This window comes from Desmodus rotundus, chromosome 1 (genome assembly GCF_022682495.2).
Source record: "Desmodus rotundus isolate HL8 chromosome 1, HLdesRot8A.1, whole genome shotgun sequence".
NCBI lineage: Eukaryota > Metazoa > Chordata > Mammalia > Chiroptera > Phyllostomidae > Desmodus > Desmodus rotundus.
Window position 1 is genome coordinate 156,284,032 of NC_071387.1, and position 27,850 is coordinate 156,311,881.

The 27,850-nt window shown below is 38.6% G+C and overlaps 1 long non-coding RNA gene across 1 annotated transcript; it reads left to right on the top strand.

The window, feature by feature from the left end:
* Positions 1-1,477: 1,477 nt before the first annotated feature.
* Positions 1,478-27,830, top strand: LOC123480082 (uncharacterized). Its single transcript, XR_006655945.2, has 3 exons — positions 1,478-2,473; positions 3,707-7,101; positions 26,011-27,830. It is a non-coding gene; the product is annotated as an uncharacterized lncRNA (long non-coding RNA).
* The last annotated feature ends 20 nt before the right edge of the window (positions 27,831-27,850 follow it).

Here is a 27,850-nt window from a genome sequence, read left to right on the forward strand (position 1 = left end):
TTAGCAGGGCCATGGCAAGGACGGGAGGTGAAGAAGAAGGGGCTTTTATATATTACAGCCAGGGTGCAGATGAGGTGCCAAGTCTTGTGGAAATAGGTGCAACTTTAAAGCCTTGGCATTGGGAGAGGGTGAGCAAGGTGGTGAGTGATTTGATCTCTTCTCTTCCTGTTCAGGACCCTCTCCTTCCCTTTCTAATAGGATTAACAGATATTTTCCTAAGCAGAAATCAAAATGTGTCAAATCATCTGAGACAGTCAATTTGTTCACAATGCCCACATTCTTGCATTATGGATGCAGCACTATTCAAAAACAGTTTCATTTCAAGAGATACAATGCAGTGGAGAGGTAAACATTTATCTTCATAATCTTACACTCCTTTCAGACTGCTTAATTTTTCCCGGTATTTTCCCCTCCTCTTTCACTCCACCCCCAAGCTCAGCTTCAAAACATCTAGTACAAAAAAGACATGACTTCCCCAGAGGATTCGGGTCTCAGTGATCCTGATGATGCAATGTGTGCTCTCCATTATTCCTGGGAGCTCCCTGGATATGTTCTGCATCCTGGCTCACAGCTTCCGCTGTTCTGTTGCATCACTTACAAATCCTCCTGCAACACCTGCAAAGGCTACCTCCACCCCTTCCTCCCACCTCATCTCTAGTTATCAGGACTCCTTCCCCACCCCACCCCACCCCACTCCACCCCCACTCTTTTCTTTTATTGTTATTATTGCTATTATCATTCTCTCCACCAGCACAGCCCTCTGCAGCTTCTCCTTAGGGAGGCATTAAGTTGCCTTCCTTTGTGCTACCTTAAAACTGCTTGTCCTCCTGCAGCTCCCTTTGAACACAAGGACCAGTGGCATCTTTGGAACAATGAATGCAAATAGTTACAGTGGGAATCCAACTTCACATTGTTGGCATTCCTGAAAATCTCATGCATTTTCATTCCCCCCTCCTCCTTTCTTCTCATTGAGACTCCATAAGATAACAGCAATTAGAAGTTCTGAAATGAATAGAAACAATAGCTACTGGTATGGCTTATTCTTAAGATTTGAATAGTAGACATTTAGGAAGCAGAATAAAGTCTCCATCTTTTCTTCCTTTTTCTTACCATTTGTATATTCAGTATACAGGTAGAGATAGTTTCTTTTTTTAAAGGGGTTGCTGACAGTATTTTGTTATAATGTATTTTCTATTGATATGTTTTAAGTGTCTATTTAACTATAATGTTCTCTGTGATCATGATGTCAAAATATAATGAATTGGTCTATTCTACCCAGAAAGCCCTACGATTTCCCCTTGCCACCTGTTAAAATCCCACCCATTCTGCAGCATCCAGCCCACACACCCTATCTCCACAAGAAAATTCTCCCAGGTCCTCCCTGGAGAATTCTTCTCGCTCCCTTGTGGCTCCTATTGCAGGTGTTTATGTCTCTGCTCTGATTGGAACTGGCTTTTTAAATCTAGTTGTTGTCAGTGTTGGTCTGCATAGCTAGACAATGAGGATTGGAGGACAAAAAACTTAATGTCTTCCTTTCTGGACCCTCTGCTACTCCCAGGAGAGTGCCTGGCACAGCAGTAATGCAAATAAAATAACTTTTATGGGGGTGGACAAGTAACAGAGCTGTGGCTTGGAAACAGATCAATGGGCAGAGAGGCTCTGTCACCTGAGGATGAAGCACGGATGGCCAGCGGGCCTTCTTCAGGGCCGGAGAGAAGCCTACCAGGTCCTGTTTGGGGCCCCCCAAGATTAAGGGGACATCAAGTCATTCCAGCCCACTTCTCCAGCCTCATTTTCACTTCTATTTCACAATGATTTCAAGACTTCCCTACGTTAGAATTTTTAATATTTTTTCATCTAAATGCTCATCTTTAGTAAATACATAACTAGATGGATTGTGAAGTGAGGGAATTAAAAAGTGCTATCTTATATCAGAATGAATAAATCATTTATATTAGCTCTTCTGTTTCTAGGCTGGTCTGGAATTGGCAACAAATATCAAGCCATCAGTACTCTCTGACATGGAGTATTCATTTATTTGTTGTTTTTTTTTAAGTGCTCTGACAAGTTGTTTACTGTGAGCCAAATGTCAATTAGCATTGGCCTGAAAAGGAGTTGCTGAGTTACAGGTGTTTGCGTTTCGCTTTCCAGTCATCCTCACTTTTTTGGCTTTTATTTGCATGAGGTATTTATCTTCAAAGACTCACCATCAGCACCACCATACACAAAAAAATCCTATTTAATAATTTAACATTTTCTTAAAACCACACCTTGTTGGCAACCCTATCATTTCAGCATTAAAGGTTTTCTCCTGATAAGGCAAATGACACTTTAGCCTTAGTTAATGTAAAACAGGAAGATGTTAATCTCATTTTCAACGTGTCAGCTCTTCCAGGTAGGGTATTAATACGCAAGATCCCCTGCTGGCAGACTCAACAGAATCTTTCCGGCTGTGAAGTGAAGTCCAAACCTGGTAATTTTTGCTTTCCTTTATTGTATGTTCTCAGGTCTGCTTCGTTCCTTGAAAAAGATATATCAGTAGCTAAATGCATACAAAGAAACAAAGAGATGTTTGCAAACTATTGACTTAACTCTGTACTCAGACACTTGGTAGGTTTGTTTTAAATGTTCACACGCTACACACATTTGGGTATGTTTGGTAATAAGTAGCAACAAGGTAAAGCGTGTTTAAAAGACACTCTGAGATCTGTAATTTTGCATCAGAGTACTCCAGTCCAATGTCACCATTTACTTTATTCAATTTACTTTATTTAAAACAATCATTGTAAAGAATCAAACAAAGCAAATTATAGACTATGTTGCATGCAGTGTTACAAAATTCTATATCCCACAAGAAAAATTTATATTCTTGAAGTAATGTGAGAATCAAACTTTTTATTTTTAGTTTCTTTAGGGTATAGAATTGAAAGAAAACCTTTTGTGGTACTAAATTATGTGGGCAGTGTTAAGAAAATTTGTTTCCAACAGAAATTTGTAGAAGTTTTTGGGATTTGTCCTACTTTATTCCAACAAACATTAAGGAGACCTGTTTAAATGCTGTTTCAAAAGAGGTCAGAGCAAGCAAAAACAAAATTAGTCACATAGTAAATATAAAGGATATTAAAATTAAGCTTTCTTATTTATAAATATGATTAATAGTTTTTAAAGAAAATGTCATATGGTTCCAATTTGAGGAAGAATAGAATGGACATTTTAATCTCACATAAGAATAAGGTCTTATGTGATTTTTAAAAATCATGGGTAAATAAATTATAGCTATCGATGAGCTATTTGTTTATTTGAACTAAAAATACGACAGAAGCAGAAGGAATAAAATAGGATGCCAACGAAGGCAAATAAAGTAACATTAATGGGGGGGGACAAGTAAAAGGTCTGCGGCGTGGAGACAGGTGAGCGGTCAGGGGCCCCGGGGGTGCACCACAGCAGGGCTTCCACTGAGCCGAGGAGGGATTCGAGAGGAGAAAGGGCGATGGTGACCCTTGGGAGGTTAATTTTTGAACACATTCTCCCACGTGCTAGTCACTAGCATAGCTTGCTAGCTCTTGTGTTGCGGCTGGGACAAGTATTATCACTCCCACTTTACAGATGAAGAAACACAGCACAGAAAAACCGAAACCGCGAGTCAGGCAGAGTCATGCAAGCCCCAGGCCTGTGATTCTTTTTCTTCTTCCTTTTTTGAATTTAGGATAGGGACTTGAAAACTGTGAAAGGAAGGTAAGAGAGATGAACCAAAAAAATGTGAAACAAAGAAGGAAGAGTCACTGAGGAATTTCAAGCTGTCAAGTTTATCCGGAAAAAGAAGACAGGAAAAAAGTGAGATAAGATTTTTTTTCTCTTATTCCTGTCCAAATTAATAACATACAGTGCCTCTTTTTATTCATCTCCCGTCTGTACATATTTTCCCACACACCATTCTATAGTTATATAATTCATACCCTTGCCCACTGGGTCCATACTTTATCATGTTACCAGTCTCTTTTTGTAATAGCTTTTATACTCCTTGCCAGTGAAAGTGTACCCCCAGAAGAAGAGGGTGACAGAAGGAAGGGGGTGGCCAGGAGAGGCCTGGTACGCAGGATCATTGTTAGAGCTACCTCTGGATTGTTCCATGTCCTCAGCGGAAATTATTATGCATCTCCTCTGAACCATAAGGCCACGTTAGATTCTGTGCTGAGCTTGTACTTGGAACATGGATGGGTTCACTGAAAAATATAGTAAGATTAAATTCTAGCATTGTTCATTGCAACCATATAACATGTTTTATCCATCGCATCTTAAATCTTCTGGAAATGTAACAGAGTTATAACCTATATAATTTGTATCATTGACACTTTGATTTTCTTTGAAAACAATTTAATACAACTTTAATTGAGGTTCTTAAGCCTCACAGGTTAGAAGGTTTAGGATAAGATGTGGAAACAGTGGGAGAAAATAACTTATCAAAGTCATTAAATGACTTGCAAGGAATCGCACAACCGGCTGAGCCTGAGAGAGAAATTTGGACTTTGATTTGAGACTCTGCATCCTACACATTGTCTTCCAACTGCAATTCGGTCAGTGCTATGTGCTAGAGAGAACTGCACTGGTATTCCCTGCGCATGGGATTTTTTTTTTTTTAATAGGATACATCCCAAACAGTTCTAGAAAAAAAAATCAGAACATCGTCTGGAGGAAGAGAAATTTCTAAGTGAAAAAAACCCTCCAAAACCAAACAAAGAACCTTACCATGCACTTGTTATTATGAAACAACACAGAAGAGGCCTTAGTAATAAGCAGTGGGGGAGGGGACAGGGAACCTTATTTCTCTGCCTATCAAAATGAGCAAGAATGTAGGTAGTCGAAGAAAAATATGGACACTAAGGTGGCTGCCTTGCACAAAGCTGCCATTTCCCAATATCTCTCAGGCAATCAACAAATATTGAGTACCCATTTCCTGTCAAGCACTGTATTAGAAGCTTGAGAGTGCACACAGCAGACATAATCCTCACCCTACCGAATTAACTGATTTGGATAACTCTTCTACTTTCAAAATATAAGCAGCATACTTATCAGCTATTCATATTTTAGTATGAATTACTTTAGATGAATATCAATATCTTGACTCTTTGTTTTAGGAGGATGTTAATTAATAATAGCTCAGTTTTATTATTTATGGTGAAAAGGCAGGGCAGTAAACAGAGAAAGAACAATAAAGAGTGAGAGGAAATTTTAGAGCATGGAGAGTATGGAAAGGGCGTGATGCCAGAGGGCATGCAAACTTTGTGGCTGCTTCGGGGTTCTGGGTATCTAGAGAAACGTAGGTAAAAGGATGATGAGGAGAAGCTTTGTCTCCACTTGCCTTAGGTATTTCTTGACCCAGGAATCTGTGACCTTAGAAACTTTATTAGAGAAGTCTGGATATTATCAGCCTTGAGTGATATCTGCAAAACAGCACTTTAGTCAGCTGTCATGGTGGTAGCTCTAGCCCCAGAAAAATAAAAAGGAAGACTGTTGTATGTTCTTACACTGACTACATCATAAGCCAGATAATCAATATTTGAGGCAGGTTTAGAACAATTTTTTTGACATTTTCAGCCAAAGTCCCCCTTAACTGGTAGTAGAGGAGCATGTTTTAGGTAGCAAAACTCCATCAACAGAATCACACCGGTGGAAGCAGGGCACAGGAGGACTGTTGAGGGTAACTCAAAAGCAGCAAGTCTTTAAAATACAGTCAGTCATACCTCAGTACTTATCGGATTCAGAACTCATCAAACCTTGCGCCCGTTGCAATTTGATGAGAAAAAAATGGTTAAGCACTCAGCACTTGCTAAAACTTATATGAGTCACAATGCCGTCCCACAAGAGAAAATGCTTCATCGCTTGGTTTTCATTGGGCTCAGTGCTCATCGTGAGTTCCAGGGGGAATTAATGACAGGCACTGACATACCACTATATTGTGCTGCTTTCCTTGAAATTTTAAGATATTGTTATATATTACCTTATAATAAGTCCATATTTGTTCTACAAGAAAATATTTCTTCAAAGGACTTGTTGCTTGTCAGACAGACTCGCTGGGAAGAGACATCATGATTACTGTGTTAGCCTCAGTCTGCCTGCACGTGACTGCACGTGGGTTTCACTGAGGAGGGTGCTGAATGTGAGGTTTTAGTTGTCTGCGAAGTCACGGCACCAGGATTTTTTTTTTTTAGTTGAACTGAATGCACTATGAATTCATTTATAAGGCTGATTGCCTTCCTCAGGATTCCCATCATTTTCTGGGACCCCAAGTTTCCAAGAATTTTTCCATGATCTATATTGATTGCCAGTGGTATGGGTTCAAATAGTCAGGATAGGTGAAAAATATGGGGCCCAGGCTTAAAAAAACAAAACAAAACCCTGCCTGATGCACTGGGCATTTGTGGAAAAGAGTCTGGGTGAAGCACCCTCGAAAGCCTGTTCCCTTATGGGCTGTTGATAGAGTTTTGCCATCTAAAACTTCCTCTTTTACTACCACACAAAGCAGGCTGGGTGTGGGACAGGGCGGAGAATACAGAATTTGGTCCAACACTGTCATTATCTAGGTTCCTTCATCCCATCAATACTTATTGAGTCTGTGGCTGACATTGTTTGAGACTCTGGGAATACAACAGTGAAGAATGACAAGGTCATAGTGGTAGCCAGACTATTAGCCCCCAATAATATCCATGTCCTATTTTCCAAGAACCTGTAACTGTTACTTTACAAAGGGACTTTGAAAATGTGATTTAGGATATAGACCTTGAGATGGGAGATTAATCAATATTATCTAGATAGACCTAATCAAATAACATGGGATCCTTAAGAAATCTGAGAACCTTTGCAGGCTGAAAAAAGATGAGAGAGGAGAAGAAGGACAGATTTGGGCATACGAAGGATGAAACTACTGTTGCTGGCTTTGAATAGGGAGTGAAAGACTATGACTCAACGAATGCAGAGGCTTCTACAAGCTGGAAAAGGCAAGAAATGGACTATCCCCCAGAACCTCTGGAGATGAACATAGCCCAGCTGACTCCTTAATTTTAGCTCATTAAGGCCTGGGTCAGATTTCTGATCTCTAAAATGGTAAGGTAATAAGTCTTGTGTTGTTTTAAATCACTAAATCTATGTTAATTTGTCACACAGCAGTAGAAAACTAATAGGATCCCCTTCCTTTTTGTGTGTGTATTTTAGTAATGCAATAAATTAAATCCAATACAATAAAAATAAATGTATACAAGAGGCCATTTGCATATTCTAATAAGATTATAATAGAAATGAATAAAGTAACGTGATGGAGATTACAATGGACACCCTTGAAAATGTTTCAATGCTTTGAGAATGTCTACTGCATGAGTTTTGGTGTTAGGTAAACACCCGCTGTTCCTCCAGGACTCTCTTCAACCTGTCTCCTTTGCATCTAGACTAGAGCACAGTCATATAACTTGGATTCCACTAAGTAGACACACCCATGTCAGAGTTTGAATCAGATGCTACTGATGCAAAAGAATTATAACAGAGGGAAATTATAATGGGGAATTGTAACCCACCCCACCATTCTTTTGACATTGTTTTGTAAATGCTGACTCTGACTAATGTGCAGCTTGTAGATGAACAGTATGTTTGTGTAAGAAACCTAGAAACTAACTTTAAAAGACACAGACTCTGACATTCAGGCATCCCCACTCTGGGAGATTTTCTGACCTTCAACCGTGAAGCCAGGATGACCTAAAGTCAGGATGACCCACACCGGACCATCACTTGCCTTATTGGAGGGTGCTTGTCTGTGCTTGTCTGCATGTAGAGAACTTTCATCCCCCTCCCTTGATCATCTTTGTTCTCTTCCCCTCTGTTCTGTCCTTATAAAAACCTCTGTCTCCAGCGAGAGGTGGTGATGGGCTTTGAGACATGAGTCCCCCCATCTTCAGACCAGATGGCCGGCATCTCAGATAAACCACTTTCCTTTACATCAGCACTTGCCTCTTGAGTATTGGCTTTTGTAGTGGCAGGCACTGAACCTGCATTCAGTTACAAAATGATAGTTTAGGTAATTTCTCTTCCTTTCTCTCCCTCCTGTACTAATAGCTGGATCTCCAAAGTAATATATGGCATGAAAGAGCCCACTTGTACTTAGCAGCTAGAGTTCATTCTTTCTCAAATCAGTTCTGTAACATAGTTTTGGAAGTTTATCTGGAAGTTAACTCAAGCTTAGCTCTCTACCCCTTTAAACAATTCAGTAAAACACAAAATATCCTTATATTAAACTCTTTTTCTGCTTAGCCAACTGGGGTCACCTTTGATTGCTTACAACTAAAGATCCTGATGGAAGCAAACAGTAATTAAAACAGAAGAGCCCAATTTAGAATATAGTGGTTGATCAAGAAGGTCTCTCTGAGAAGGTGATATTTGAACAGGGGCAGGAAGAATGTGAAGGAGTAAGTAACATGAACAGGTAGGGAAAACTGGAGCTGAAGAAGGAAATGCAAAGCCTCCTATATGCAGCTGGGGGTTTGGCAGAGAGCAAGACAGATACAGTTTCTGCCTTGGTGTATTTTACCTCTGGTGGCAGTGTGTGGACCATAGAAGGTAGACAAATAATAATATAATTTCTGATAATTATGAGGGCTTTATTTTTGCTTTTTAAGTCAATTCTATTGTAAAGTACATATGATTGGTAGATTAAAAGACAGAAAACAAATCTATAGTTGGATGAATTGTCACAAAGCAGACAAACTTTCAACAAGTCCATGCAGTCACATAACCACCACCACAGCCAAGATACTCCATCCCATCATGCTTACTATTTTAACTTTCACATTTGGAACTAGGATCCCTCTCAAGTTACTTAATGTATATTGTGTAGAGTAGGTGTCAAGATTAAACTTTCCATATGAATGTTCAATTGACCTACATCATTGATTTAAAAAAAAATTCATCCCTTACTGATTTGCCACGGAGCTGGTGTCATAAATCCAGGTCCCAAGTATGTGAGGACAATTTCTTGACTCTCTTTTCCACACCATCTGTCTATTTGTCTGTTCTTGCACTACTACCAGACTTCTTACTTACTATAGCTTTATAGTAAATCTTGAAATCAGGTAGTATAAGTCTTTCGATTTTGTTCATATTCAGAATTGCTTTGACTATTCTAAATCATTTGGATTTCCATACAAATTTCAGAATCATTTTCTCAATTATCACAAAATAACCAGCTGGGATTTTTATTGGAATTGCCTTGAATAGATAGGTTAATTTACAAAGAAGTGACATATTTAGTTGATAACACTATTTGGTCTTCCAGTCCATAAACTGGGTATTAATCTTCACTTGTTTTAGCTTTTTAAAGATTGTCTCACCCTGGGTAGTGTGGCTGAGTGGACTGAGTGCCAGCCAGTGAACCATTGCCAGTTCAATTCCCAGTCAGGGCTCACGCCTGTGTTTCAGGCCAGGTCCCCATTTGGGGGCATGCGAGAGGCAGCTGAATCTCTCTCAAATTGATGTTTCTCTCCCTATCTTCCTCCCTTCCTTCCCCTCTCTCTAAAAATAAATAAATAAAATTAAAAAACCTTTAAGAAATACATGCAGATTTTCTCAGTAATATTCAATGTATTCACTGCAGAAATCTTAATACCTTTTATTAGACTTATTCCTTGCTATTTGATATTTTCTTTTTTCCGTGTTTTTAATCATCTTTTTTATTTTTCAGTTACAGTTGACATTCAATATTATATAGTTTCAGGTGTACATCCCACAGATTAGACATTATATAACTTACTAAGTGATCATCCTGATAAATTTTTCACCCATCTAACATGATACATAGTTATAAGAATGTTATCAGCTAGCCCTGGCTGGTGTGGCTCAGTGGATTGAGTGCCAGTCTACAAACCAAAAGGCTGCTGGTTCAATTCCCAGTTGCAGCACATTCCTGGGTTGTGAGCCAGGTCCCCAGCTGGGGGCATGTGAGAGACAATCAATAGATGTTTCTCTCCCTCTCTTTCTCCCTCCCTTCCCCTCTCTAAAAATAAAGAAAATCTTTAAAAAGAAGAATATTATTGACTATATTCCTTATGCTATCCTTTACACCCATGAATATTCTGTAACAATAAATTTTTAGTTCTTTTTTAAAGTATATTTTATTGATTATACTATTACAGTTTTCCCAGTTTTTTCCCCTTTATCCTCCCTCGGCTCTGTGCCCCCCAACCCTCCAGCATTCCCCCTGGCTTAGTTCATGTCCATGGGTTGTACATATAAGTTCCTTGGCTTCTCTGTTTCCTATACCATTCTTAACCTCACCCTGTCTATTTTATGCCTACCAGTTATGCTTTTTTAAAAGTATTTTTTATTGATTATGCTATTACAGTTTTTCCAATTTTCCCCTTTATCCCCCCTCCACCCTGCCTCCCAACCCTCCATCATCCCATCGCCCTTAGTTCATGTCTATGGGTTGTACATATAAGTTCTTTGAGTCCTCTGTTTCCTATACCATTTTTTTATCTCTCCCTGTCTATTTTATGCCTATTAATTATGCTTCTTCCCTGTACCTTCCCCACAATTCATCCCTTCCCCTTCCCCACTGAGATCCCTCCGTGTGGTATCCATTTCTCTGATGCTGTTCCTGTTCTGGTTGTTTGCTTAGTTTTTGTTTTTTAGATTCAGTTATTGATATTTATGAGTTTGTTGTCATTTTACTATTTATAGTTTTTGATCTTCTATTTCTTAGGTAAGTCCTTTTAACATTTCATATAAAAAGAGCTTGGTGATGGTGAACTCCTTTAACTTGACCTTATCTGGGAAGCACTTTATCTACCCTTCCATTCTAAGTGAAAGCTTTGCTGGATAGAGTAATCTTGGATATAGGTCCTTGCCTTTCATGACTTGGAATACTTCTTTCCAGTGCCTTCTTGCCTGTAAGATCTCTTTTGAGAAATCAGCTGACAGTCTTATGGGAACGCCTTTGTAGGTAATTGTGTCCTTTTCTCTTACTGCTTTTAAGATTCTCTCCTTCTCTTTCATCTTGGGTAATGTAATTATTATGTGCCTTGGTGTGTGCTTCCTTGACTCCAACTTCTTTGAGACTCTCTGAGTTTCCTGAACTTCCTGGAAGTCTATTTTCTTTGCCACATTAGGGAAGTTGTCTTTCATTATGTTTTCAAATAAGTTTTCAATTTCTTGCTCTTCTTCTTCTCCTTCTGGCACCCCTATGATTTGGATGTTGGAATGTTTAAAGTTGTCCTGGAGGTTCCTAAGCCTCTGCTCATTTTTTTGAATTCTTGTTTCTTCATTCTGTTCTAGTTGACTGTTTATTTCTTCCTTCTGCTCCAGACCATGGATTTGAGTCCCGGTTTCCTTCCCTTCATTGCTGGTTCCCTGTACATTTTCTTTTATTTCACTTTTCATAGCCTTCACTTTTTCCTCTATTTTGTCACCATACTTAACCAAAACTGTAAGCATCCTGATTACCAGTGTTTTGAACTATGCATCTGATAGGTTGGCTATGTCTTCATTGCTTAGTTATATTTTTTCTGGAGCTTTGATCTGTTCTTTCATTTGGGCCATTTTTTTTTTTTTTGTCTCAGCATGCCTGTTACGTAGGAAGGGGTGGAACAGCCCACATCACTGCACTATGGTGCTATATGTGGGAGAGGGGTCCAAGAGGGAACAATGCTGCTTGCTCAGCTCTTGGTTGGCTTTCAGTCACTTTCTCCGCTACCCAGAAGCAAATTGGGCCCTTCTGGTGGTGATTCCCAAGTAGGTGGGTTCGTGTATGTTCTAAGACCTTGTGGGTCTCTCCAGTGAAGTCTCCCCTGAGGCCAGGAGTTTCTCCTGCTGCCTCAACCCCCACAGGTTTTTTTCAGCCAGAGGATTTGAGGCTTTATTTCCCCTTGCTGGAAACCTGGGTGGTGTGGTCTATCTCACTCCCCAGTTGTTCCTCCCAGTTTATCCACCCAAATGCAGGACAGCCCACTCCTCCGGCCTCCACCTTGCCTGGTCCCCCAGCTGCCACCTTTCTTGCCCCATCCTCTAGCCACCACCTTGCTGTGAGTCCTCTCCACCCTGGCTGCCCACCTCCACCCTTCCTGCAGGTCTGGATGAATGTGTCTTCTTTAACTCCTTGGTTGTTGGACTTCCATACAGTTTTATTTTCTGGTAGTTCTGGTTATTTTTTGTTTTTAAATTTGTTGTTGCCCTTCTTTTGGTTGTGCAAGGAGGCCAAGTGTGTCTACTTATGCCTGAATCTTGGCCGGAAGTCCTCCAAATTTTTACTTCTTATCTCTTTACTTTTTTCACCTATCCTCCAACCCGTTTCCCATCTGGCGACAGTCAAAATATTCTCTATGTGTACGTGGCCTGTCCATAAGGTATCCAGCCATGTAATATGAAGAATAGAGACATTAATTGAAGAAGACACAAGATACAAGAAACTTTGTACATAGGACAATGACACCTCAGTCCCCTTCAAAGTAGGCACCATGGAACCTCATGTAGTTCTCCCAGTCACCATCAGCTGCCCTATCATATTTTCCTGAATCTCATCAATGATTTGAAATCTGTTTGCTTTCTTTTTTTCTTTTGTTTCATTTAATCTTTGTTGTATTATTACCATTACTATCTAGTACCCTTACACCACCGTTCCCCCAGCAATCACCACATTGTTGTCCATGTCCATGAGTCCCTTTATCTTTTTGCTCAATCCCTCCACCCCCCACCTCCATCAAACTAGCTGTCATCCTTCTCTCCATTTATGAGTCTGTCCCCACTTTCCCTGTTAGTTCAGTTTGTTCCAGGATTCTACATATGAATGAAATCATACAGTATTTGTCTTTCTCTGACTGGCTTATTTCACATAGCATAATGTTCTCTAGGTCCATCCATACTATTGCAAAGGGTAAAATTTTTTTCTTTTTTATGTCCAAGTAGTATTCCACTGTGTAAATGTCTCATAGTTGTTTTATCCACTCCTTTACTGATGGACACTTGGGCTGCTTCTATATTGAAATCTCTTTCCTTTCAAAGGTGATTTTAGTTTTGGGGAAAGCCAGAAGTCTCAGGTTGCCAAATCTGGACAATAGAGGGCTGAGTCACCTGGGTAATTTGATGCTTTGCCAAAAAACTCTGCATGAGACGTGATACATGAGCAGGTGCATTGTCATGACAAAGCAGCCAATCAGCAGTTGCCCATAGCTGTGGCCTTCTGAATCCACAGAAATGGTTTCTTTAGAGGAATGTTCAAGCTTAACGTAAAATTTGATGCGGATTCATTGCTCTACTCACTCAGTCATTTTGAATGGGATGGCCACACAGTACACATGCTCAGTCAATGGTGTCTACTGCCCCCACTGACTGGTACAGTGAAGTCATCATTGTTCATGCATGCATGTCCCAGTCCACTCCCTGTGGCTGCCAGGTAACATTGATGTCACACAAATCATTCTTGTTATATTAATAATGTCTGGACTTTTGCTGATAGACTTTGTGTATAAGTCTGTTTCTGTTCTGCTTGTTTGTTAAATTTTTATAGATTCAATTGTTAATAGATATGTATTTATTGCCATTTTATTGTTCATATATTTGTTTTCTTTTTTTTTTTAAAGACTACCAATATTTCGTGTCATACTGGTTTCCAGTGATGAATTCCTTTAGCTTTTTTCTTGTCTAGGAAGCTTGATATGTCCTTCAAGTCGTATGTAGAGGAACCTTGGTTGTCAGTCCTTGCTTTATATCACTTTGAATATTCCTTGCCAATCCCTTCTGGCACGTGAAGTTCAGTTAAGAAAGCAGCTGACAATCTTATGGGAGCTGACTTGTAGGTAATTAACTGCTTTTCTCGTGCTTTTAAGATTCTCTGTTTGTCTCTAACCTTTTGCATTTTAATTATGATGTGTCTCGGTGTGAGCCTCTTTGGGTTCCTCTTGCATTTCCTGGACTTGTATGTCTATTTTATTTTCTTCACCAGTTAGGGAATTGTTCTGTCATTTTCTCAAATAGGTTTTCAACTTCTTGTTTTCTCTTTCTCTCTCTTCTCCTCCCACATCCCCCACACTGCCACCCATGACGCAAATGTAAAAGTTGTCCCAGAGGTCCCTTACACTATCCTCATTTTGTTTTGTTTTGTTTTTCTTTTTGCTGTTTTGATAGGTTTTGTTTCCTTGTTTTTCATATTTTTGGGTCTTTTTTCTTCATTATATTCCAAATTGCTGTGTTGATTCTTGGTTTCATCTACTCTACTGTGGTTTCCCTGTAAATTATTTTTCATTTTATTTAGTATATCCTTCATTTCTGACTGGTTCTTCTTTTTGGTTTCCATGTCCTTTTTTATGCTGTTTAAGTTCCCACTAAGTTCATCGAGCATCCTTATAACCAGTGTTATGAGCTCAGCATCTAGTAGATTGCTTCTCTCCATTTTGTTTAGTTCTTCCAGAGTTTTGTTCTGTTTTTCATTTGGAACATGGTTATTTTTCTCCTTATTTTGGGAGACTTCCAGCATTTGTTTCTATGAATTAAGTAGAGCTACTAGGTCTCTGGGGTTTGGTAGACTGGCCTTATGTACTGGCGATCTGTAGAGTCCAGTGGCACAGCCTCCCCAATCACCCAAGTTGGGCACTGCAGGTGTGTCCCTTGTATGGCCTGAGTACACCTTCATTTTGTGGATGAGACTTGATCACTGTTGGTACATCAATGGGAAGGATTTACCCCCAGGTCGATCAGCTGAAAGGACTGGCTGTGACCACCAATCACTATGGAGAATCAGCTGTGCAGGGGCCCACACCACAGAGCAGGACTTACTTCAGCTGGGCTGTGGTGCCCACTGAGTCTGCGCCTTGAGGCAGACTGTTGCCTCAAGGTGTTTGGGTAGTGCTTCAATGTTGTCTGAAGCTGTCTTCCTTGTGAATTGGTTCTGGGGCCTCCTGGGAGTTGCAGGCCAAGGTCAGCTGCCATCTGTGGTCTGCCCAGGACCACCTAGCATAAACTACAAAGTGACCTGCAGATGGCTACTATTTGTGCTGCACTTGGAGGGCACAGGCAAGGCCAAGCTGTGAGCCAAGGCTGGCTGCTGCTAGTGCCAGGCCTGAGGCCACTTAGTGAGAGGTACAGAACATGCTGAGATCAGATGCTGCTTGTTGGTGAGATTTTAGGAAAGTCTAAAGCATGAGCGAAGAGTGGTTGTTTGTATGGAAAAGCCACTGGGAAAAGCTTGGGTGGGCTCACAAGTTGGGTGGGGCAGGGTCTCGGAATCACCAGGGGGTGCTTAATAGTGTGAACCAGGTTGATGGAGACTCAGATATGGCACCCACCTGTCAGTTCTGTGTGGGAAGGTCTCAGAAAAGGAACAAAGGCCTCTGCCATCACTTTTGTCTGGCAGAAAGCTTCCTCTCCCCAGCTCTCATCCTAATGCTGGACAGTTCAGTTTTTCCCCATATGTTCCTGGTGCTTTTTGAGCTGCTGCCTCAGTGCTGGAGCTCAGAGACATTGAGTCCAAGTAAGTGTGTGCATAGCCCTTTCAAGAAGTACTGCCTGAGATTCCAGCATTCATCTCCTCAGCCACAATCCCTGCTGGTTTTTACATCTAGAAGTCATGGGAATTTCTCTTCCTGGCACTGGAACCCTGGGCTTCAGGGCCTGTGTGGGGCTGGGGCCCCTCACTCCTCAGGGGGTCCTCTACAGCTGAGATATATCTCCCAATTTTTATCAGCCACACATGGGTGTGGGACCAGCCTTCTCTGTCTCCACCCCTCCTACCAGTCTCACAGTAACTTCTTCTTTAAATCCCCAGTTGTAGGACTTTCATTTAGCTACATTTCAAGTGGTTCTGAATGATGGTTGGTCTCTAGTTGTAATTTTGAAGTTAGATTGTTATAAGTGTTATAAAGAAAATGAAATGTAGAGTTATAGGTTATAGGTAAGGGACAGTTTTGGATAGGGTGGGCAGGAAAGCCTTCTCTGAGGCAATGACAATACTCAGAGACATAAGGAATTTGTAACTTAGAGGAAATGACCGAGTACACTATTGGGACACATTGTGTAGGGAAGTGAATTTCATAAGGGTTCTTAAAAATATAAACAAATATTGCGAGGCCATCTTTGCCAAGGTTACAAATGTTGGATGAATCTAACAAATGTTAAAATGCCCAGAGAGACAAAGACTTTTAAATGACAACTGTGATCTTTTTGAAGATGTTCTCAACCTTAAACTTGCCAAATACATCTCCAGGTAGATGATTCCTTACATTATGAACATTTTTTACAACTATGAATTGGATTAAATATTATTTTGTATAGTTGCTATGTGAACAAGTTCCAAAAATATAAAGAAGACAAAGGCAATGTTGGTTCTTCATCACTTTGTCAGAAGCTCTTCTGGTTTGATGGACTAGACTGTCAACAATGGAATAAAACTAACACTAACAGAAACCTCAGCCTCAAGCAACAGTGTTCCAAAATAATCTATCTGCAGGTGGAAGTTGCTAGTTTTATGGGAGCATGAAAAATTAATTCTCAATGAAAAGGCATTTACGTCTTTCACAGTCCACATATTTATTGACAAATAAATGTTCTTTATCTCCCCAGAGGAAAGACCCATTCTCTAAAATTGTTTAATCAATTTACTGACCTGAGCCAAAGCTTTGGTGGGGAGTAGGGGGTGAATGTACTTCTTCCAATAGATTCCAGAAAAGATAAGGCAAGCGGGTTTTTGCCAAGCATAAGGCAATGCTTGTTTTTCAGTAGGGCAGATATCGGGAACTAAAAAATTTCCCCAGTAAAATATAAAGAGACTTACTGGAAAGTATGGCAAATTGAATACATACATCTACTTTTACTTTCTCCCCCAAACCCCAGAAATGGAAGTAAGAGACATTTTTAGGAACCACAAACTAACAAAGAAAACAGAACAAAACAAACAAACCAGTGAACAAACAACCTAGAGACCAGAAAAATAAGTGACTGAGGGGTCAGGAGAACTTAATGGACCTGAGAGTACAGAAGCCAGCCAAGGCGAAAGCTAGGAACCAACCAGATTTCACAGCAGAGGTTGGCAGCAGTAGGTATCTCTGAAAACGGGGCTGAGGGAGGTGGCTCTTGCATACCCACACACAGGATCATTGTCTTTATCATTTGAGAGAAATCTTCAATTTTGAAAGGTAAAAAGACTAAAATCAAGCTCCACATAAAAGCAGTTTGGAGGAAATACAAGTCTTACATAGAAAAGAAAAATCCAAAAATCAAAATAAAATATAAATCACATTATTAATATCCTCAGAAGTATAAGGAAAAAGATATTACAACTATTAAACAAGAATAGGATGCTATAAAAATTAGAATTCAGGGGACAAAATAAGCTATCAGAATTTTAAAATATATACAGAGGTGGACAAAACTAGATTCACAATTTTTCTTATGGAAAAATGCATAATACCAGAATAAAGTCTGTTTCACATACTCACAATTGTAAGCCTACTTTTGCTCACTCTTGTATAAGATAGTAGAAATGAAAAATATATTATAAAAATTAGAAGATAAAAAATTCTGAGGATTCCTCAGAAAGTTGAATAGAAAAACATGGAAAAAAGATAACTAGCCCAGAAAATTCAAAATCCAAATCAAACAAACAAAAAACAAATAAGGGTGGTGGAAGGAAGGAATGCATTAGTCTTCTACAGCTGCATAACAAATTATCACAAATGTACCACCTTAAGACAACATAGTGCATTTATTATCCATCAATTTCCACGGCTCAGGAGTCCACATACCTTTAGCTAAATCCTCTACTCAGGATCTCACAAAGTTGCAATGAAGGAGTCAGCTTAGGCTGTTGTCTCCTCAGAAACTCAGGGTCCTAGTCTAAGCTCATGTGTTGTTTTTTTCTTTTGCTTTTGCTTTTTGTATTTTTTGGAAGAATTTATTTATAGCTTCAAAACTCATGGTAGCTTGCTTTTTCAAGGTGAGCCACAGAGACCTTTTATGTCTAGACCCTCTGTTAAAAGTTTTACCTGCCAAGTTAGGCCCACCCAGGATAATCTCTTTTTTCATTAACTTAAAGTCAACTGATTAAGGATCTATATTACTTTTTCAAAATCTCTTCACCTTGGCAATATGACACTATATAATCATAGGCATGCTGTTTCATCCCGTTTGTTATATTCTGTGGGTTAGAAGCAAGTTAAAAGTCCTATCGACACTCAAGGGGAGGAGAATTCTATAAAGGCATGTATACCATGTAGTGAGAATCATAGAAGCCAGCTTAAAATTCTGCCTATCACAGAACTGGAGAAAATTACTAGACATATAATATAAGACAATTATTCTGACCTGAAACACATGATTTTCCAGATTGAAAAAACCTGCCAAATGCCAGAAAAATGATGAAGATGACCCAAATTAGACTTTCAGAAAATTGTACCACAGGAAGATCTGATAAACCTCCAGAGAGGGCACGTCTCAAACAAAGAATCAGCAAAGAAAATGGCACTGAATTTCTAAATAGAACTACCTGAATCTCAATGGTAATGGAGCAATGCCTTCAAAATTGTGAAGCAAAATGACTTCTACACTTGAATTCTATAAGAAAACTACCAATTGATATTCAGGATAGAATAAAAACATTATCAGACATGTGAAATCTCAATTATTTCCCATGTAACTTTTCTCAGAAGAATACCTGTGGATTTTGCTCCATCAAAAAGAGTAGAATATCAAGAAGGAGAACACAGGAGAATTAGCAGAGATTATGGCAAAAGGAACCACAAAATTATGGTAAAGAAAGACCCCAAACAACCATAATGCAGGATTGAGAAGGCAAAACATCCAGAATGGAAAAAGTTGGAAGGCTTCAAGAAAGATTTCTTCTATAAGATAAAATTGAGACTAGGGTATGAAATTGATGTACTTGAGACAAGTTTGGACAATTGACATAGAGTTGGGGCCTCAGTTGGTGATAAGTCAGAAGAAACTAAGAGAACAACATAAAATGATTCAAAAGTTGCACAGGATAAGGGAAAGAAATCCTGATTTACTACATGGCACAGCTATGAATAATGATTACATAGTAATAATAGTGTCAACACAAAATTAGGGTATGAATATGGTGGAGAAGGAGGGTATGGGAGAGTTGTACATGTATTATAGGGACATAAGGAGGAAAGTGAGCTGGGTCTTCAACTTCTTTTTTTTAAGTATATTTTATTGATTATGCCATTAGAGTTGTCCCAATGTTTCCTTTTTTGTTCCCCTCTGTCTGGTAGCCCCCTTCCCTCCAGGAATCTCCTCCCCTTAGTTCATGCCCATGGGTCGTGCATATAAGTTCTTTGGCTTCTCCATTTCTTATACTAAATTTAACATCCCCTATCTATTTTGTACTTACCAATTATGCTTCTTAATCCCAGGACCTTTCCCCCCATTCTCCCCCTTCCCCTTCCCCACTGATAACCCTCCAAATGATCTCCATATCTATGATTCTGTTCCTGTTCTAGTTGTTTGCTTAGTTTGTTTTTGCTTTTAGATTCAGTTGTTGATAGTTGTAAGTTTGTTGTCATTTTAATGTTCATCGTTTTGATCAAGAAGTATTCAAAATGATGAAAATCAAGGACCTACAACCAAGATTACTGTATCCAGCAAAGCTATCATTTAGAATTGAAGGGCAGATAAAGTGCTTCCCAGACAAAGTAAAGCTAAAGGAGTTCATCGTTATCAAGCCATTATTATATAAATGTTAAAGGGATTTATTTAGAATCTTCAACTTCTATTGCAATAGATTTATCGGTAATACCTAAAACTGTAAAAACAAGAAGCTATGTAGCACGCTATTTGGAGACACTGAATTAAATAAATGATTAATCAAAATGGTGGAAGTACTCTGGAAAGAGGAAATAGAACAGGGAGAGAAGGCAGCAGACTGCCATTTCTATATGACAAGGCTTATAAATCTATTTTACATTTTAAACTATACATCCATAACTGACAAAAATACATAAGTACAAACAGAAATAATTATGTAAAGTAATTATTTATATAACTATTTCAATTTTCATACTAGATACAAAGACAACTTTATTTAATTTAATAAGTTTACTCTAAAGCAATGTTCATTTGTTGTTGTGTTTTAAAATCAAGTTCACCAGAATTTAAACACCAAACAAATGTTTTTTTTCAAAGCTTTTCCCTTAAGAAGTTAGACATTTAATCCAAAGTTGTTGCAACTACCTGAAATGTTTTTAGAACTGTTGAGAATTTTGAAGTCTGTGGCAAACTTTTAAAAATAACTTCAAAGGTGTCAATTTATGGATTTATATTTTAAAAGAACCAGAAATTATTGGGAATCACATTAATTCTGAGTGGGCAAGCTGGCTAAAACTATTTTGGGTAAAATCAAGGTATGAAAATAAATTAAGACAACTTATTTTTTTTGAATGGCTTAAAAATTAGCTGTTAAGGTGACTTTCAAAAAGGGAAAGGCTTTCAAAAGTATTTTGTCTTTTAGGTATAATTACTACAATATGGGAATGAGGCTACATTTTTAGGAAGGTGCTCCCACTGAGTCAAGGATATTCTTCATGAAGCACACATACAAAAATGTATATTAGAAAACACTACTCAGCCATAAAAAAGAAAAAAATTTACTTTTTGTGACAGTATAGATGGACCTGGAGAACATTAAGCTGAGTGAAATAAGCCAGTCAGAGAAAGACAAATACCATATGATTTTAATAATATGTGGAATCTAATGAACAAACTGAACTATCAAGCAAAATAGAGACAGGCTCATAGATAGAGAGCAGGGTGACAACTATTGGGGGGGATGGAAGGGGGTGGAGGGACTGAACAAAAAGGAAACAGGACTCATGGACATAGACAACAGTGTGGTGATTGTTAGGGGAAGAGGGGTACAAGGGGACTAAATGGTAATGGAAAAAATACAATAAAAATTTTAAAAAAGAAAAAGAAAACTGCAGAAGAGATGTTAGGGAGAAAATGCCAAATGAGATAACATTGCTCCCATGTGGTAGGTTCTCTCTGGTGTAAATCCAAGTAGAATTGACCCACTCACTGAAGTTAGCAGAGCACCTTCCATAACTGACTTATTTTCTACTCTCAATGAAGAGATATGACCAGAAGTAAACCTATCATTTGCATGGACTTCTTTACCTGCTCCCAGATAAGTTATCTAAAATAAGTGGAATAATTGTTGCCTCATGAACTGTGGTATTGGTGCACTGATAAATCCACATGCATTTTCCTTTCTTCATTGTTGAATGACATGGCTAATGTGGTATCCAAGTCTTTCAATCTTTCTTAGAAATGATTAACTGAAATTCACCAATAGAAGACCTCTGCTGCACTCTGGTTGATTTTGACCACATTCTCAACTATGGGGACTTTGTGGGCATCCTTCTCTGCTCTCCACTGGATAAACTTTTCCAGGCTCAAGAGAATATTACTTAGTGTAGAGGAGACTGCTAGCTGTCCACTGTTCTCCTTTGGTCTTGCACAAAAAGAAAGACTACATCCCATCTTATCATGCAGATATAGACCATGTGCTTTCCCTTTGTGCCATCTGAGTGCAGATGATGAGGAGGCACTAGAGGATGGTAGAACCAGAAGTTGGAAGGAGATTGGGGTTCCGGATGACTGCATGTTGTCATCCGCCCAATGGTGTCCTTCCCAATGTGAGCAGCTGCCCTGGATTGTTTATAGATATAGCTATAGACATAGTTACATGTTTTTAAAGCAAATATGAGGGTATTCTTTAAGCAAGTTTGAGAGTCTCTTTGTACTGTAGCCTAGCCTGCACTAACAAATACATAGGCTTTTCATCTGGAAGAAGGGACCTGATTTCTGACCCTTGAGAGTATATATATATGAATATACACACACACCTTTTAGAATCTTAGATACCAGGTCCAAAAATTATATATTTTTTTCTGTTCCAAAATTTTCACTTTCTTCCCATCCCTATCCTAGAAATCAAGGGACAGAGACTACCTATCTCTACCTTTTAAAGGACAATGACAGACTTCTGATTCTAAAAATGACTGTCAACCTCACTCTCATTTCTGCTGTTCTAGGTCACAGGTCCCCTTTAGACTTTCAGGCTGAGAAACTAAATTAATGTTGTGACTATTTCACATGCTTCAAAATCTAAAATCAAGTTTAGTTTTTACTCCAGGTTTACTTTTTTTTAATTTGCAGGTAAGATTTATTTTTCTATGCCTTAGTGTAACCTTAAATTGTGCATTCTTAATCAAAATTATTCAACTTTGAGGTGTGTGGTAGACAATGGTGGTGCTGATGCTAGCCTTATTCACCTAGGAGGATCACTTTTTTAAATTTTCAAAAATATTTTGTAAATTGCTTATTAAATATAGTCATTATTAAAAGTTAAATCATACAGACTTTCAATTAAATAAATCTCATTTAAAATAAGAATAATAGGACTTCCAGTCAAGATGGAGGCATAGGTAGATATACTTCACTTCCTCACACAGACAAAAGAAGGACAACCACCAATTTAAAAACAAAAAAACAACCAGAACTGCCAGAAAATTGAATTGTATGTAAATATGACAACCAAGGAGTTAAAGAAGAAACATCCATCTAGGCCAGTAGGAGAGGCAGAGACAGGCAGCCAGGGCAGAGAAGACATGAGGCAAGGCAGTAGCTGGGGGATTGTGCAGGCGAGGTGGTGGCTGGTGAGCCAAGTGGTCCCACATTTGTGTGTGTATAAACCAGGAGGAACAACTGGGGAGTGAGATGGATCTTGCAACCCAGGGTTCCAGTGTGGAGAAATAAAGCCTCAAAACCTCTGGCTGTAAAAACCTATGGGTGTTGCAGCAGCAGGAGAAACTCCCAGTCTCACAGAAGAGTCCATTGCAGGTATCCACAGGGTCCTAAAATGTACACAAACCCACCTACCTGGGAATCAGGAACAGAAGGGCCCAATTCACTTCTGGGTAGTGGAGGAAGTGACTGAAAGTGTGCCAAGGGCTGAGCAAGTGGCATTCTTCCCTCTCGAACCCCTCCCCCACATACAGTGCCACAACACAGTGACCTGGGTTGCCCCACCCTGGGGAAGACCTAAGGCTGTACCTCTCAGAACATAAAAGGTACACTGAGGCAAAGAAATATGGCCCAAATGAAAGAATAGATTAAAACTACAGAAAAAGAACTAAGCGATGAGATGATAGCCAACCTATCAGATGCAGATTTCAAACACAGGTAATCAGGATGCTCACAGAAATGACTAAGTGTGGACACAAAATAAGGGAAAAAGTGAAGGCTATGCAAAGTGACATAAAGAAAAATATACAGAGAACCAACAGTGAAGGGAAGAAAACTGGGATTTAAATCAATGATTTGGAATAGAAGGAAGAAATAAATGTTCAAGCAAAACAGAATGAAGAAACAAGAATTCAAAAACAAACAAACAAATAAACAAGGAGAGGCTTAGGAATCTCTGAGACAACTTTAAACATTCCAACATCTGAATCATAGGTGTGCCAGAGGAGAAAAAGAAGAGCAAGAAATTGAAACTTATTTGAAAAAATAATGAAGGAAAACTTCCCCAATCTGGTGAAGGAAATAGACATGCAAGACCAGGAAACTCAGAGAGTCCCAAAGAAGTTGGACCCAAGGAAGCACACACCAAGGCACATCATAATTACATTACCCAAGATGAAAGAGAAGGAGAGAATCGTAAAAGCAGCAAGAAAAAAGGACACAGTTACCTACAAAGGCATTCCCATAAGACTGTCAGCTGATTTCTCAAAAGAAAACTTATAGGTAAGAAGGGGCTGGAAAGAAATATTTGAAGTCCTGAAAGGCAAGGACCTATATCCAAGATTACTCTATACAGCAAAGCTTTCACTTAGCATGGAAGGGCAGATAAAGTGCTTCCCAGATAAGGTCAAGTTAAAGGAGTTCACCATCACCAAGCTCTTATTATATGAAATGTTAAAGGGACTTATCTAAGAAAAAGAACAAGATCAAAACTATGAATAGTAAAATAATAACAAACTCACAACTATCAACAACTGAACGTAAAAAACAAAAAGAAACTAAGCAAACAACTAGAACAGGAACAGATTCACAGAAATAGAGATCACATGGAGGGTTATCAGCAGGGAGGAAGGGTGGAGAATGGGGGAAAAGGTACAGGGAATAAGAAGTATAATTTGTAGGTTAAAAATAGACAGGGAGAAATTAAGAATAGTACAGGAAATGGAGTCCTGGCTGGTGTGCAATGGATTGAGTGCTGGCCTGCAAACCAGGGTTACTGGTTCGATTCCCAGTCAGGGCACATTCATGGGTTTGGGGGGCACACAAGAGATAACCACACATTGATGTTTCTCTCCCTTTCTTTCTCCCTCCCTTCCCCTCTCTCTAAAAATAAATAAATAAAATCTTGTAAAAAGAGAGACAAATGGAGAAGCCCATATGTACCATGCATGGACATGAACTAATGGGAAGAATGCTGGAGGGAGCAGGGGTGTATGGTGGAGGAGGATAAAGGGAAGAAACAAATGAGACAACTGTAATAGCAAAATCAATAAAATATACTTAAAAATAAAATAAGAACAATAAACACTAAGAAGTACTTCCTAATTATTTCATTCACTACATTTTATTATTATCTATACCCTTGAAGTTATTTATGTCTGTTGTAGCGTTATAGTGGCAATCATATATAATGTTTGGATACCACAGGTCTCTTCCCAGTCAACAATGTTATGTTGATAGCTTGAAGCTGGCTTTGGTTGGAGTTTTTTATACCATGCAATTTGCCAAGTAGTATAAATGAGATGATTTTTTTTGGGGGGGGGAGTCAGTTGTTAATCATTTACCAGCTCACCGGTAGGAAATAATCAAATAAAATTTCTATGCTTCATTGATGGAAGAACCCCTTTAAGCTAGAGCTTTCTACTTGAAATATGCAAAATAGAAATACCTGCTTGCTTTAGTTTTAGCTAATACAGCTCTTCTAGTTGGTAAGTGATTTCAAAATGAAATATATACTGAGAATTATATTTTTAATGAACGAACAAAAAACACAAATGATTCAGTGCATTTCTATCCAAGAAATAAAAGTAGTCTATAATTTCAAGAACACATGATAGAAATATAATTAACATAAATATGTAAATTAATATATTGAATATTATCAGAAGAAAGAGTACATTAACTAGGAAGTTGGTTGACTAGGCCTTGTAGGCAGCAGAGAAGAAAAGGTAAAGAAGCCTGTGTGCCAACAGATTTGCCCTGATCAGTGTAGTGTCTTTTTAAAATGGAAATAAGATCCTGAGGTAAGGGATTAGCAGGCAACAAGAGAACAAATAATGTAATTAAATGGTTCCACCTCAAAAAGGAATAGGAACTTGGAGAGAGAGAGAGAGAGTGTGCAGAGAAGAAAGTAGGGGAGAAACAGAAGATGGCCAGTCGGTAAGGCCGAATGAAATGTGAAAATTCAGTCTGAGGTTATCTAAACTGCTCACTCCTCAGAGTCCCTGTACCTTCAGTAAACGGCCATGTGAATGGAGTCTTATTCTTGTTGTTTTATTTTCTTCTTTCTTCCTGAATCAATGTTTTCTATGTATACATAAATGTCTTATTTTGGAATAGTTTCAGATTTAGAGAAAATTTGTGATAATAGTACAGTTTCCATATGTGACACACCCAGTGTTCTCTGTTACTAATATCTTACATCGGTATCGCACATTCTGTACAATTAATGGACAGATATTGACACAGTATTATAATGAAAGTCCACATATTATTACTATTCCCTTAGTTTTTTTTTTTTTTAATTGGTGAGAGAGAGAGAGAGATTGCTGTGTTGTTCCACTTATTTATGCATTCACTGGTTTGCTTCTTGTATGTGCCCTGACTGGGGATGAACCTGCAATTTTGTTGTATCAGGACGATTCTTTAACCTAATGATCTACCCAGCCAGGGCTATTCCCTTAGTTTTTAATCTCCTGTCGTTTTTTTTTTCTGTTTCAGGATTCCATTCAGAATCCCCCATTACATTCCGTTGTCATGTCTTCTTAGGTTCCTGTTGGCTGTGACAGTTTTTCAGTCTTTCCTTCTTTTTGATGACATTGACAGTTTTGTGGAGTACTGGTCAAGTACTGTGAAGAAGGTCCCTCAGTTGGAATGTGGTGTTTTTCTCACACTTGGACAGAGATTACTGGTTTGGGGAGGAAGACGTCAGAACTAAAGTGTCGTTCTCAAGATATTATATCAAGGGTACATACTGTTCATATGACTTATCCCTGTTGAAGCTAACCTTGATCATCTGGCTGAGGTTTTGTTTTTCTGCTCAAAAGTTACTCTTTTCCCCACTTCCATGCCATACTCTTTGTAAGGAAGTCACTGTACATGGCCCACACTTGAAGAAGTTGGTGCTATAATCTGCCTTCTTGAAAGATGAATATCAACATAGATTATGTGGAACTTTTCTGCACAGGAGATTTACCTACTATTTTTATGTCTACTTATTATATACTTTGGGTTATAATCATACCATTATATTTATTTAGTTGCTCAATTATTTTCAATTTGGCTATTGGGAATTCTTTCAATTAACTCCTGTGTACCTTTGACATATGCCCATAAAGGGTTGTTTGGTTTTGCTTTTGTTTTATGAGCACTTCCTCACTTTCTAGCACTTTAAGATGCTCCAGACTCATTTTGTATATTTCCTGCCCAAGTCCTAGAATCAATCATTTCTCCAAGCAGGTCTGTGCCTTTATTGGAGAATTATATTAAAAACAAAGATGTGAGCATTAGGTGTGCTCATTTCTGCTTGGGGGAGCATCTTCGTGTTTAGGTCTGTTCAGCTGACAGAGCAAGGAAACACATGTGTGTCCACTATAAATATGTATAACTGTATCTATATGTATGCCATCTGTATGTATATTAAGCTAAGCATGATTTTGTATCAAAGTGTCCAGCTCTAATCCATTACAATATGGATTATTCTACCCTTCTCTTTGCCGACCTGGAGCCTCCCACTACAACAGTGAGAACCCTGACTCTCACCATCCACATTCATTTACTTAACTTTTCAGTTCCAGTGTACACATATACGGATTTCAAAATTCTTAACCCACACCCCATAGGAAACAACATGATCAACTAGTGATACAGTTGCTTTTGTCTTTAGTTTTACAGAGTTCATTCATTTCCAAGTTCCTCAGGTCAGCAACTTCAAACTACGTTTAGTGAGATTCTTTCATACGTTTCTAGTATAATAATATTCTGATGTCATAGTCTGAATTCCATACTGATGGTTTTGCCTTTTCCAGAATGTTATATAAATAGAACCATACATTATGTCGTCTTTGCAAAATGACTTCTTTTACTTAGCAATATGCATTTAAGGTTCATTTTTGTCTTTGCAAGGATCAACAACTCATTCCTCTTTATTGCTGAATAGTATTCCGTTGAATGGATATCCAGCAGTTAGTTTATCCATTTACCTATTGAAGGGTATCTTGGTTGCTCCCATTTTTTGTGTGTTTGTGTGATTAGGAATACACATTTATGTAGAGGCTTTTTGTGGACCTAATTTTCAAATTAACTGAGTAAATACCTAGGAGCATGGTTGGTTGGCTTTTATGGCAAGGTTATGTTTAGCTCAGTAAGAAACTATCAAATTGTTTTCCAAAGTGGCTGTACCATTTTGCATTGAGACTTCCTATTGCTCTAAGTCCTTGCCAGCAATTGATATTGTCAGCTTTTTGGATTTTAGCCACTCTAATAGGTGTGTCTAATAGTAGTGATATATCATTGTTGTTTTAATTTTCATTTCCATAATAACAAATAATATTGAGAATTT